The sequence below is a fragment of the Ambystoma mexicanum genome, chromosome 12, assembly GCF_040938575.1.
Source record: "Ambystoma mexicanum isolate Mex_15411 chromosome 12, UKY_AmexF1_1, whole genome shotgun sequence".
NCBI classification, from domain to species: Eukaryota; Metazoa; Chordata; class Amphibia; order Caudata; family Ambystomatidae; genus Ambystoma; species Ambystoma mexicanum.
The window spans coordinates 258,787,203-258,801,791 of record NC_090936.1 but is presented as its reverse complement, the minus strand read 5'-3'; the positions used below and the strand labels follow the sequence as shown (position 1 = coordinate 258,801,791).

The following is a 14,589-nucleotide window of genomic DNA, read 5'->3' as shown; positions in this document are numbered from 1 at the left end:
GGCCAAGTCTATTTCCTGCAAAGTCTCTTGCCTTAGAAGGCCTGCTGAACCATAAACAATGAACAAAACGTTCCTTTGGTAATCTTTCACGTTGGGCAATTGCTCTTCACCCCTTGGATCTCCCTCAGCCGGGCTATTATCCTTCTTGCAAAGTTAGCCTCCCTCAATCGGGTTCACTTCAGCTTTTCACTCAAAATCGTATCATTCAAAAAAGCCTCAAAGTCTTTTTAAACTACTATTCATTGTGGACATCCCTCAACCGAGTTCACACTTGTCGCCACAATGCACACGGGTATATCACTGTTTACCCTCAATTCGCAGGGATCGCTCCGTCGGGTTAACATTTGCCAGTTTCACAGTTCAATCAGTTTCTCCAATGTCAGAGGCATTTGAGTGTACGAGCTGTTTTGCTCAACCCTCGTATGACCACTTTGACATTTCACAACAGCCTCTTGCAACATAGTTTCAACAAAACAACACAACCTAACAAGGCTTCAGAGTCCTTCGAATGAGCGCCCCCGTCACGCCGGACCACTCTGCTTATGAACCTTTTACTAGGGTTTCTTTAAAGTTCAATTACACATGTTCTTTGTTCAACAAGGTTGTTGCCTGAAATATTGTGCCCAACACAGTTTGGTTTACTATTGTCAGGGCTACGAGCTTGACTGCATGTGGTCTGGGTGTTGGGGTGACCTCAAGGAGCTTATTTAAAAGCTCCAGACAAATGAAACACTTAAAGCAATTGAAAACATGTAAGCCTTATAAAAGGCTCATCTGCCATTATTGCAGGAGAAAAGCACTCCGGACTACATTTCCCAGCAGCCTTAGGGCCAGTAACTACATTTTGCAAGCCACATTGGGAGTGGCACGTGCATGCGCAAAGAAAAGTGCACAGGGCTTGCGCTCGAGAATCCAACCTGACAAGTCGCATCCTTAAGAGCTCCAGTCACGAGGATCTCCGTTAGGGGCCACGACCCATGGAATCTTCATTCCGGCCCCTTGTGTCATTACAGATAAGTACTGCAGCGCCCAGAGCGGAAGAGGAGCACCCAGGGAACATGCACAGGGGGCATAGCCCGATCAGAAAAGGCCCCATGTCTTCTAGAAAGCTAAGTGGTGTGCGCAGACAGGTGCTTGCTAAAACCGCCCACTGCTCGGTCAGTGGACTAGCTGTCAGACATCCCAAGCATTGCACTGCATGCAAAATTAGCCCTGCGCGTCCTGCATGCACCAAGCCACATGCAGCCAACTCACAGAAAGCCACATGTTCAGAGCCACGTGTGGCCATGAAGCTGCACTGTTTGTAGCTACTTGCAGCCTTCAGAGTCCTACGATTGCATGCTAAAAAGCCACAGGCGGCTCTTACGTTGCATGAACACCCCTCCCTATTGACCAGAGATAGCTGCATTACGGCCCTTTGTGTCATTACAGATAAGTACTGCAGGGCCCAGAGGGGAAGAGGAGCACCCAGGGAACACGCACAGGGGGCATAGCCCGATCAGAAAAGTCCCCCTGTCTTCTAGAAAGCTAAGTGCTGTGCGCAAACAGGCGCTTGCTAAAACCACCCACTGCTCGGACAGTGGACTAGCTGTCAGACATCCCAAGCATTGCACCGCATGTAAAATTAGCCCTGCGCGTCCTGCATGCACCAAGCCACATGCAGCCAACTCACAGAAAGCTATGTGTGGCCTTGAAGCTGCACTGTTTGTAGCTACTTGCGGCTCTCAGAGTCCTACGCTTGCATGCTAAAAAGCCACTGGCGGCTCCTATGTTGCATGAACACCCCTCCTTATTGACCAGAGATAGCTGCATAAAATTTGTGTGAGCCACGTGCGACATAACCTATACAAACTAATGTAAACTCTCTTTGCAGCATTTGAATTGCTCCTGTTTTCTGGACCTGAAAGCACGCAGGCAAGAGTCAACAAAGGGCACTCCAGCATCCAGCACTCACAATCAGAGTTAAGTACCTTTGCTGGTGCAGACCAGTGTTTTGTGCTTGTTGTAACATTGTGGGGAATGTATGCATGTGGGAGCATTGGTATGCTGTAAGATTATGTTGAATTGTTTCTAAACTTACCCTGTGTTCCCAAACTCATCTACTACCTCTTCCTAACTCTTTCCGGTTACCCTCAACACCCGTACCTAGCCAATCAACGTTTACCTAACTCTCCTTCTCTGCTGAATTTGAGGAGGCCTGTTTAAGCCTAGACTTGCAGGCACCAAGATCGCAGTGGGGGTGATTGGTGTGTGCCACTACTGCGCCTTGGAGCTGTGGACCTTGACAACTATCTGTCTTCTCTGACTCACTGGCTGTGCTGAACTGTTGGAGTTTCTTGTCTCTGGAGTCAAGGATGGCACCATGGTGGCATGCGCTTCTCCCCACTTTGGCTATCAGCACGGTCGGGCCATGTGTGCCATTGACACTTGTCACACCACACACCAGCTGGACTTCCCGGTCTTATGATTTCCCTTTCGGAGGCTTTGCAGGTCTGAGTTGAAAAGGGCAAAGGCAATTCCCCTCCACATCGTCATCCCTCCAGGTCTCTCCGCCTTTCTCCTCTGTTTGAACTGCCAGTCTGAAAGAGCTGCTTCAATGTGCGTTCGTCCTTGCTCAAAGTGTGCTCACGTGCTCTGCCTTTTATCCCTTTGTGGAAGGGGAAGGGCTATCAGTTGTGTGTCAATTGGCTGACTCTGGCTGAACCTTGTGTTGGGTCTCTGGTGTTAGTCAATTGTCTTTCACAGTGTAAGAAAGTGCTTGTATCGGAAAAGGGGGGAGGTAGAGTTTCTAAGTATCCTACGGGGTAGGACGAGGAAAGGTATTAGAAGGAAGGGGGACAGCGTCTCACCCGTCGGTGTCCCACTTCCACTCCCCAAAGATCCCCCATCCAGGTGATTCTCTCCCACTGGTCCACCCCCAGGAACTGGATCCAATAGCAATGGCCATGTCCTGGCCACTTAGATGACAGATCTCTGAGGACTAGTGGGTGAGACACCTTCAGGTTTCTCACAGGTGTCGCTTCCCTCTTAACAACCCCCTTCTACTACTGTTACTGTGGGAACAGACACCTCTTGTTCCACAGTATGCCACTACTTCAGCCACCTTTAGTGCAACATGCTCTGTCAGTTTTATACACCACCACAGTTCACATAGTCCTACTTCCACTTGATAGTTTACAACTGTTAGGTAGCTTAAAGACAAGACTCTTCTTACAATCACCCAGCTCCCTTTCCCAGCTTCATTCACACCTTCTTGGTTCCAGTAGCTACCATGAAGCTGTATTGCTACTCTTCCAGCGTGGGATAAGAATGTCCCACTTGTATCAGAGGACACTGGACCATAAACAACTTCAACAACCTCAGAAAGCAGGGGGATAGATTTCAACATCGCTGGTTTCATTATAAAAATGATTTGCCTACTGGCTTTGGTAATGTTTGTACTTTTCATCAGTTTGGCAACTTCTACATTCATAAAAATACTTGTTTGGGATGTTTCAAGGTTCAAAAGAGAAACATATTTAGGTACAACCAACCACTCTCTGAAGAGGATCTTTGATGTTAAAGACCCCTAAAGAATTGTATTACCTTTTGATAACAGAGTTATATTCTGAATTTAGTTGGGAATCACATTTGTTCACATGACACCTCTCTTTGATATAGTATTCCTTGTAAATGTTTTACATATGTGAAAGTCAGCTTTTCAGTTTCTGAGTGATTTAGAAAAGCGTCTCCCTTCTTAATTGGAGGCACACAAGCACTTCAACTTGCTTCAGAAGTATGCGTGATACATTTTCATTGTATGCCGTCCCCTTCACAATAACAGTCTTTTACTCACTCCTACTTTTACGCAAGTTAATCCAGAGCTGGTAACAGTTACCGGCAAGGGTTTTAAAGTGAACATGAACACAGAGTTTCACTCACTGGCTCTAGGAACACTGTGGTTGCGGGCTGCTTCCACTTCCCAACTTCTAGTCCTTCTGCTACTACGTTAGGTACTCTTGGGACCCACACCCCTCTGCAGCACGGGTGTCTCCAGTCTGGCCTTGACCACGTGGAGTCTCCTATAGACCTCTATCCCTCGGCTTACTTCTGTACACAGGCTTCGGGGTGTAGCACGATAACAGCTCTGCCAACATAGCCACCTTGAAAGACTTCAATCGTGCCACGTCTCTCTTTGTGCAGCCATGGCGTGGCAGGGTTTGCGAACACAGGACTCTCTCAGGACCTGCAGGTGAAATCTGCTTTCCTCTTGCCCTGTTGTCCCTTAAGTGAACATACTTCCTCATGAATTGCCAGTCCCATGCCCTTCTCCTTCAACTACTACTGCAAGGCTTCCAGTTCTTGCTCAGCTCCATTCACTGCTCCTTCTTTTATGCCTTTTAGGTGGGGCAATTAACTTCAGGTGCAGGCCTTGATTGTTAATTGCCTGACCCTCGCAAAGACTGTTAGGCCTACTTGCCTGTTTTTCAAATATACATGCTTCTTCATCCCTCCTCGTCATCTCAGGCCCAAAGGGATTCTGAAACATGTAGTTTATTTTAGAGAAGTTGGATTTGTCCACTTCTTTTAATTGACAGAAAGCCATCAAAATGGAGGGATTATGGTGAACATTAATGGACTTCAGCGCCCTCTTTTTCTTATAGGAAAAACGTATTTTGAAGTTGTATGAAGGATGGTAACAATTGAGTAAATTGGTTCCTCAACTCCGTTCTTATAGGATACTGTGCTTCTGGTTACTCTTAATTGTATTCATGCGCCAAAAAAAGGAAAAAGAAAACACAAGAACTCGATTCTTGGTGATCAATATTTTTACATTATTTTTAGCATTTGCCCTATGTGATGACACGTGTTTCGACAGTACCTCCGTCTTTTTCAAATCAGGGCTTGAATATTTACATCCATAAACCAAAGGATTATATGAAAAAAGCAAAGAAAAATCAAACGTGGATTGTGTAACATAAACCATAAACAGTCACCAATCCTGTTGGATTTGAGCTTACCCAATTGTAGATGTAACACCAATTGGGTAAGCTGAAATCCAACAGGATCAAAAAACCATATGTCACACTTGAAGGAGATACAATGAGATGTGTTCACACATTTACTAATGAAGATGTTTTTCCTTTAATTTTCTCTCTTTATATACCCTCAACCTTCCTGCCCTGCACCCCTCCCTCAATGTCAACACTAACTTTTGGGATGTGCACATTTAATACTGTTAAACACTGTTGAACGCAATCAATGGTAAAATTGCAAACATATATTATAATTTTTTCCAACAACATTGGTGACTGTTTATAGTTTATGAGACGCAATCTACGTTTAAGTGCATCGAATCGCGTAAGTATGCTGCTGATTTCGGTACTTGCACATTGATGATGGAATCAATATACCTAGACATCTTCTGTGGTCCAACCTTTGCTACTCACTATGAGGTGACCCTCTGGTATTTGTGTGTAGGACTTGTGTATTTTCGTTCAGTTTCCCCATTTTATTGTATCACCTAATGTGCACCTGTGTGCAGGGAGGTGTGGGTTGAGCATGTGGTTTAATTTTTGTGTTATTGTCTTTCAACTGGCATTGGGGTTGGCCATATTTAGGTAATGTTACTGTACCTATTTTTCTGTTAATACTTATTAAATCAGTAGTAAGGTTAATTTTATTCTTCTCTAATGAAGGAACTTTCTGGTTGGGGAGAAAGGAGAATGCTTTATTAGTTTGTTCAAATATGTTTGCCGGAATTGCTTTTGTTGATGGCATTTTTGCTTCTTTAACTTTCCATCTTTTTATCAATTGTTGAAGACTATGTATTTTTATTACTTTTTTAGTCCTAATTCCTTTATACTTTTCAGATTGTATGCTGAAATTTATAATCTGCTTGAACATCTGCATTTTCTTCTTAGTTAAAAAATAAAATAAAATAAATAAATAAAAAAGTATGTTAAAATATATGGCTTGACGGCTGTGGGATCTCTATCCGTTACTCTTTAGCCATGTTCTGACCTCAAATTGTTTTAGATTATTTTGTCTATTACTTTTATTTTCGCATGTTTTGTTAATGCTTACATTTTTATTGGTCTCTTAATTTGAAGTATTTATTTCTTGCTTCCTTTTATTTTGAAGGGAATTTGGCCTGGCATGTCACTATCAGATATATTACGAATATGCATTTTGAAGGCTAGCATCCTATATTAGGTGCCTATGTTTCATTGAGTGTGAGGCCCTAGTCACGTGATGTCTGATCAGTGTCAAAACGGAACTTGTTTCTTTTCTATATGTCTGACAATTTACGTATCGTAAGTTGGCATTTGAAGGGGGTGAATGACCCAATAAAGAGGAGAAAAGTGCTTAATTTCTTTAACAGAAAGAAACCCGATAATGTCCTTCTCCAGGAAACCCTTTTGCATAAGGATAAGCATATATCATGAATAATGTATTTGTGAAAGAACATTCCAGTGCTTTTGCCAATTACTCTAGAGGGGTGGCTATCTTGCTTAGGAAAAACCTGCGATTCTCTGTGAAAAGTAGATATTGATTCTGAGGGTAGATTTGTGGCTGTTAAGCTTATGGTGGAGAATAGACATTTAATAATTGTAAACATTTATGCCCCTAATATTGCACAATCTGAATTCCTCGGCAGATTGGAAAATATCCTAATGAATATAAATCCATACAACAGACAGTATAGTTTCTGCTCGATACTGCACAATACTTTATCTCGGATTGATTACTTTTTAGTTAGCAGGGACCTCTATGGTGCTGTAAGTGTGTCAAATATGGGTGATATTGTGATCTCCGACCATGCTTGTGTGTACCTGGAGTTGGATCAATCCTTAGGAGGTGAAAGAGGCAATAGGCAATGGAGATCAATACTCGCTTATTGTTCAATGAGGTTTTGTTAAGCAAATTGGCACTGAGATCTTGCTTTTTATCAGAGATAACACTGACTCGGTTAATAGGTTGTCTTCTATCTAGGACCCACTGAAATTATACCTGTGTGGTAAGATAGTTAAGCCTCTTATAAAAAAAAGGTAGCTGAGGCAGACTATGTGCGTCTTGTGTCTAATTATACGCATTCAGAGGAAGACCATACTACTTCCCCTTCTGCTGTTACCCTGTCTACTATGCTAAGTGCCAAATGCTCATTGCATAGTGTAATACACACTAAAGCAGAGATTTATTTTACAGAAGAAAGGCGTTCTGGGTACACATACACAGGGTCTGGAGCTTTACTGGCTAACAGACTGAGGGGGAGGGAGCGAGGAAGGCAGGTACTGTCCATATTGGAAGGTAATGGGCCAATTTTCAGAATAAATTAAGACATTTGTGGTGCATTCCAGACGTTTTATTCATCTTTATATTGTGAAGATGGCCATATAAGTGTGATGAGGTGTCGGAATACCTTGACTGAATCCCTATCCTTAAGTTAAATGATGATGATAGACTATCTGGAAGGCGAGATTACGGCAAAGGAAATTATAGACGCTATGGGGTTATTAACACCTGGTAAATGTCCGGAAATCAATGGGTTTCCAATTGAGTTTATACAACATTCAGCTCTTTGCTTGCACCCTTCCTGGTTGGACTTTTTACAGAGATCATTGAATCTGAGTGAGGGGCTGATTCCATGAAAAACTGCAGTGATCTCAGTGATCCCTAAGCCTGTTAAGGATCACTCAATTTGTAGTAATTATAGAGCCATATCATTAGTAAACGCAGATGTTAAACTTTTAGTTAAAATGTAGGTGGTAAGAATGAATCCTTTACTCTCGAAACTGATCCAACAAAATCGGACAGGTTGCATCAATGGTCGGAATAGTTACAATAATTTGAGGGAACTACTGGATGTTATACATCTAAAGGGTAACTCAATGGACCCCTGTGCTGCGATTAGCATCGATGCAGAAAAAGCATTTGACAGGGTTAGCTTTGTATTCCTTCGACAAGTATTAACAAGAGTAAATTGTGCTTTTTGAAACTCTTTAATGCCCTCTATAAGGACGCAGAGGCTAGAGTCATGGTAAATGGTTGTTTGTCAGAATGTTTTTCAATCCATCGGGGTACAAGGCAGGGTTGTCCCTTATCCTCTCTATTATTTGATCTTTTTATAAAGCCTCTGGCTATCACCATCAGGGAAAACATTGGCATTTCATCGGGGTACAAGGCAGGGTTGTCCCTTTTCCTCTCTATTATTTATCTTTTTATAAAGCCTCTGGCTATCACCATCAGGGAAAACGTTGGCATAACAGGTACCTTGATGGGTAACTGCACCTCTAAAGTCCTTCTTTACACAGATGACCTTCTAGTTTTACTTTCTGACCCTGAGGCTTTGTTCAAGGAATTAAATTAGACTCTGAGTAGATTTGGTCAAGTGTCAGATTATAAAATCAATGTATCTAAAACAGCGAACTTCCCAATTTCAGCCTCATGTCATAGAGGACAATTTGGAGTTGAGCGGGATGTTTTGGCGGAGAAGGGTTTCAAATATCTGGGAATAAAATTTCTAGATGAGTTAATTGCTTATTTTTCTATAATATTCGGGTCAAACTCACAGACACAGCAGTGCTATGTTTGAAGTGGAAAAGGTTGAACCTAACCTTGTGGGGAAACATTAATGTAATAAACACAACCTGACTTCCAAACTGCTTTACGTCTTTAGTATGCTTCCTCGTCCTCTGACGGGGGATTTACTTCGCAATATTAATTGAGTTTTTCTAAACTTTCTATGGGGATTGGTAGATACAAAATCCAAATGGATGTGCTTATGAAACCAGTCCGTTTGGGGGGTTTTGGTTTCACGGTTTAATGTGGTCTCATATCATAGAGCCTTAACCTTCCACACCTTACATGATTGGTTAAGATAAGATGCAGCTAGTTGTCTGAAATGGGGTAATATAGATAAGTAAGTATAAAACAGGACATGAAAAATGGGCCCCCTGGTCAGAATAACCCAACTCCACGGTCAGGGGTAGACCTACTTACATCAATACAACAAAGGAGAAAGATTTGATACAAGTACATCAATGTCTCATTAGCCCTCCAACAAGTGGAAGGTACTGCCATGGGGGCAGCCATGGCCCCAAATTTGGCTAACCTTTACGTCGAATTTTTTGAAAAAACTGTGATATATTCTGAAACCAATCCTTTTAAAATCCATCTACGAAAATGGTTGAGATATATAGATGATGTTTTCATCATTTGGGATGGTTCAAAGGAATAAGCTGCTATATTTGTAGATTGGCTGAATACTCAAAATAGGTATCTCAAATTTACCAAAGATATAGGAGAAGAAGAAATTAATTTTCTTGACATTAGCATTTTTCACAATGCAAGTGTTTTGAAAGTGAGGCCATTCAGTAAAAGTACTAACAAAAATGCTCTCTTAGGCTATTCCAGTCATCATGCTAATCACATAAAATCTAACCTGCCTTTTGGACAATTTATCAGGTTGAAGAGAAACAGTAGTTTGAAAGACGACTATTGTAAAAGTGCAAACACTTTGATTGACAAATTAACTGAAAAGGGGTATCCTAATAAGCTAATTAGAACATCGGCAAAAAGAGCTTATAACAACAACCGTGAGGCCCTATTGGAAAAAAGACAAAAGCCAGACACAAAAACTGGGATAATATTTGTGAATATATTTTCCAATTTATCATATAAAATCAAAAGCATTGTTAACAAAACTTGGAAGAAAGTTTATAACAACAAAGATGAACCCGCTCCATTGGTGGCGTTTAAAAGAAGCCAGAATCTCAAAAATATGCTGATAAGGAATGATATCTCAGAAACACAGAAACCTCCGCCTCGCCAAACCACCCTTTGGGGTTTTCCCACTGTAAAGCGTCATTTTCCATGCGGCCAGTGTGTCATGTGCAGATTCACCAAGGAAACTACCCATGTCAACATAGGCTTACAAACAGACTGGCTATTAGGAGAGATGACAAACTGCAATACAGAAAATGCCATTTATATGATCACATGCCCTTGTGGGTTGAAATACATCGGGAAAACCAACAGGAAGTGTCGTATCAGGGTGACAGAACATCGTAGTTGCATTAAGAATAAGGTGTTAACTGCACCTATGGTAAAACACTTTGTAGAAAATGAACATAGCCATGAAAGTTTCCAATGGACTATTTTGAAAAAGGTTACAGGTATAAACAAGATGGACACTGACCGTAGATTGGCCAACTTTCAACAAAAAATGATTTTTAAGCTTCAAAGTCATATTGTTGGTTTAAATAAAGGGATAGATTGGCATCATGTTAAATTGTAATTGCAATCTTTTACTATGCTAAGAATGATCTGCAATATGTAAATAGGCATTATTGACACTGCCGCCCTCCCTCTCCCCCCCTCTATCTTTCCCCCGCCTTTTTGTGTTGATCTGCATATTTGCACACATTTTAAGTTCTAAATTGTATGCGATGTGGATTGACTTAGCACCAAATAGATTCAGTGGTAATTGGTATCGTTTTTGGACTATTTTGCACTGAGAAGGTGTGCCGAGGCTATACTAGTCTGTTGTTCCCTATGATACTTGATTATACCAGTCCAACATGGCACCCGTAATACTTTAGGTGGATGCCGAACCTAAGAGTCTCTCATTTATCTCCAGTTCTGGGTTGATACTTGATTTACTTTAGGTGGATGCCGAACCTAAGAGTCTGTCATTTATCTCCATTTCTGGGTTATACCCATTTGTAATCCCACTGCCGTGGCAGCAATAGCGAGCGCGTCTAGGAGTAACGGAGAACTAACGTTTTAGGTGAGTTTTCACGTGTAAGACCTTAGTATTGATACTGTTGTGTAGTTTATTTTGTCCAAGAATAGGGGGAAAATTGATTTGATAGACCGCTGCATATGAGCGTGCAGGACTAATACGCGAGAATTGTGGGCGTTGTGCACTTTGTAGTTGTGCGATGCTGGTCACTGATATTTGCTCGAACCATTTATGTAAACAGAGTTCTAGTTGCTGCTAGGTGAAAATGTATGAGGGTGTAGTTCGTCTTTGATCTCACACATTGGGTGCAGTGATTGCAGTGTAAGTGTATGGTGTACCAGACATTGAACAATGAAGTTTTATTTTATTTTATTTCTTGTAGTGAAAAACTAACTATGGGTGACTGTTGAACAGTACCAAGCTCGAATTCTAACAATGGATGGAAGCCTTGGTTATGAAATTGATAACCACCAAGGTAGTCTCTTTAAATTAGTTGATGTGGGGTATTAGATATGTTTCACATGTCTTAGACGGAATAAAAAGTGATGGTTGGTTCGATGTTCTTTGCAGATGTTTTTGGATTCTGGTGCCATTTGTGAGCATTATACTTGGAATACTTGATTTTTCAAGCAGCCGGCAACTAACGGAAACAAACAAAGTTGCAGGAGACTCAATACCATTAATATGTAATTGTTCTCTTTATATTCATAAACTGGTAAATGTTGAAACCGTTTGTCAAGCTCACTTTGTTAACTATTTAGAGTTTTAGGTGAGCTTAGTCTACTTTGGAGTTTTTCTCATAGCCACAAATAAGGTTTTTTCTTTTTATGTTTTAGGTTTTAGCGACATCCCCCCATGAAGTTGTCTCTCTACCTTGAATTATTTGGTGTTGAAGTAATCCACATTGCAAAGATTTCCCCTGAAGAATGTTCAGTCATTGCTGACAATATGAACAGAAACATGTTGGGATAGTGATTTCAAAGACACTTATTGAGGATTTTACGTCTCATGGTTTTGGTTTTATATGTTATAGTATGTTTTACGTGATGTACTTATGATTAGCACAGATGATTTCTTTGAATTGTATCTCTTTCAAGGGTCAATGTGTGGGATGAGTGTTTTTTAAAGAAATGTAAAAATCTTTTACGATGAAGATATTTTTAAGGAATAACTTTTTGAATAAAATGTGATCCTTGATTATAATTTAAATCAAGGTGTGCAGGAGATCCATTTTTTCAGGGTGTAATGCATTAGAAGAATCTACCTTGAGTTGTGGGCTAATGAGACATTGATGTACTTGTATCAAATCTTTCTCCTTTGTTGTATTGATATTAATATAGATAAGACCACTGTTCATCCAGTCCCCCTGGACTGCCTTCTTAGTATGGAAAAAAGACAGCTGCAGATAAGTCTGTGCCGTTTAATAGACAAGTCCTAAAAGACTGGAAGAAATGTTGTGAAAGCTCAGGGGTTAAATATCTTAGTTAGGAATATTCCATATGGAGGAACTCAGCAATACGATTTAATAATCATACCCTGTCGTGGACCTCTTGGCAGTCTGCAGGTATCTGGAAATTGGGGAAGATTCACAATGGAATTTCAATGCTCACATTTGAGTTCCTTAGATTTAAATATAAGTTGCGTATGTCAAAAGATCGTCAGTCTCACGTGCTTTGCAAAGTTTTTGAGATTTTATTTGTGCCATTAAATGCTGCATTGCATAATGTTCCACCTATACTACATTTATCCAAAACTACGCCTCTTTCGGCTTCTACTCTGTAAAAAACATCTTTCGCCGTTGGACGCTCATTTTGCTTCTGAGCAGGGTAGGGCTACCTGGACCTTGGAATTGGGTTTTTTACTTATCAGATGGAGATTGGAATTGCATTTGCGCAGGATCTTACGAATACAAAGTCGACTTGGATCTGAGGTTTACTGAATAACTGGTTGTGCATCGAATTTATTGGACCCCTTCGATAATGTAAGATGTAAGCTCGTACATGACGATATATGCTGGAATTGTATTTCACATGTTGGTACTGGTTTGCATTTATGTTCTGATCCTGTCGGGAAAATTACTAGTTTTTGGAATGATGTCCTGCAAAGTATGGAACTTGTCCTAGATTTATCGCTCCCTCGTACTCCACTGCTATGTGTGATGTGTTTGTTTCCGGTAGGTATTCGACTGTCTGTTGGCCAGCTCATTTGGGATTATAGAGCACTGTTGGTAGCTAAGACACAGATCCTAACATGTTTATTATGTTTATTAGGTTTATATAGCGCTTTCATCCAAAGCACTTTACAATATAACAACAAGGTACAATAATGGAAGAAGCATATTTACAATCATGAGACAAACCATTGAAACAACATGTAGAACAGTTTCCTTAGATGGAGGAGGTGAGGGAAGGGTGAGAAGGAAGGGAGAGGAGGTAGTCAAAGGAAGAGGAACAATAATTCAGTTATCTGATTTAAATTCCAATGCTTTCAAGGCGGTGCGGGAGGAGGTGTAGGTGGGGATGGAACGGATAGAGCGTGAAGAGGCACATGGTGACGGGGTACAGTGAGTAAGAAGAGGTCAGCAGAGTGGAGAGAACAGGAGGGAGAGTACAATGAGAGGAGCGAGGAGAGGTAGGGGGAGCGAGGTCATGGAGAGATTTGAAAGCCAGACAGAGGAATTGAAATTTAAGTTGGGAGAGGAAGGGAAGCCAGCCAAGGTGAGAGAGCGAGGAGTAAATAGAGTTGCGCGGACCGAGGAGACAGAGAGTATGGATAGAGGAGTGGTAGATGGATTTGAGGGGGGTTAGATAAGATAAGAGGCCTTCCACAGATGGCTGACTACAAGATTTAACCATTCTATCAAGTAAAGAATAAGTGATATATCAAAGATGAAAAGAAGCCGACAAATATTGTGCTACATGGAATATCTTTAATGACTTGTTTATCTGAAGAATGCCCTTTTGTTGATTCATTTAGTTTGTTCTTTTTGGTTGTTTTTGTTTTCTTTTCCTTTCTGCTCTTTCATTCATCTGTCCTTCCCTGATTCAATCTTTTCTTTTCCCGCCTATTGTACTACTTGTAAAATGTGTGCAAAAATAATGATGTTTTGCTGTCTAAATTATGTTGTTTAAACTTGTAAAACATGTTGTTTCTATTTTCTTCATGTTAAACATTTTCAATAAAGATTTTTTTTTAAACAAGAAAAAATGAAAATATATCAATGGAATTTTTGGATGTTCCACTGTCAAAAAAGATTTTTCATCATCCGAAATCAACACCAATATGCATCATTTCCATATTAGTTTAATGGATTCACTGATCAGATCTTTATATGGATTGACACACAATTTTTCATAACACCCAGGGGGGTTAAAGTGTGCCATAGATATGTAGTCACATTTATTTTTTAAGACAATTGTTCGCCCTTTGTCAGCTTGTTTTATGATAATGTTCTCATCCCTCCTTAATTCCTTTAGAGATTTCTTCAGTGGTTAGGTTACCTGTCCGTTTGGATGATTTCTTCCATGATAATTTCTCTGTGCATTGGATTTAGATCATGGTGTACACTCACACATAATGATGTGGTACAAGGTGATTCAAAAAAGACCAGTGCCCCCTAATCAGGCTATGTACATTATCATATCATTAGCCATACAATTTGAGTAGCAGGTTGATAACTTTTATGTACATGATTGTGATGCAACCAGTCGCATGCACTGCCAATCACGCTGCATGAGCATTTTTTGTTATGGACTCACTTCTGCGTTTTCAATATGGTTAATGGGGTACTCATGAATGATGATGTGGGTAAATGTGTTTTAGAAAAGGTCAGTGCTCAAATACAAGGAGATGTACATCATATT

The 14,589-nt window shown here is 40.6% G+C and overlaps 1 protein-coding gene and 1 long non-coding RNA gene across 2 annotated transcripts in view; one reads left to right on the top strand and one right to left on the bottom strand.

The window, feature by feature from the left end:
• The window catches only part of LOC138513495 (uncharacterized), a 77,236-nt gene extending 75,273 nt beyond the window's left edge, over positions 1–1,963 (top strand). The window contains exon 4 of the long non-coding RNA XR_011281764.1: positions 1,874–1,963. This is a non-coding gene — a long non-coding RNA (uncharacterized lncRNA). The remainder of the gene's footprint in view (positions 1–1,873) is intronic.
• PIK3C2G (phosphatidylinositol-4-phosphate 3-kinase catalytic subunit type 2 gamma) overlaps positions 1–14,589 on the bottom strand; it is a 3,221,975-nt gene that overhangs the window by 2,083,828 nt on the left and 1,123,558 nt on the right. The gene's annotated exons all lie outside the window — the stretch shown is intronic.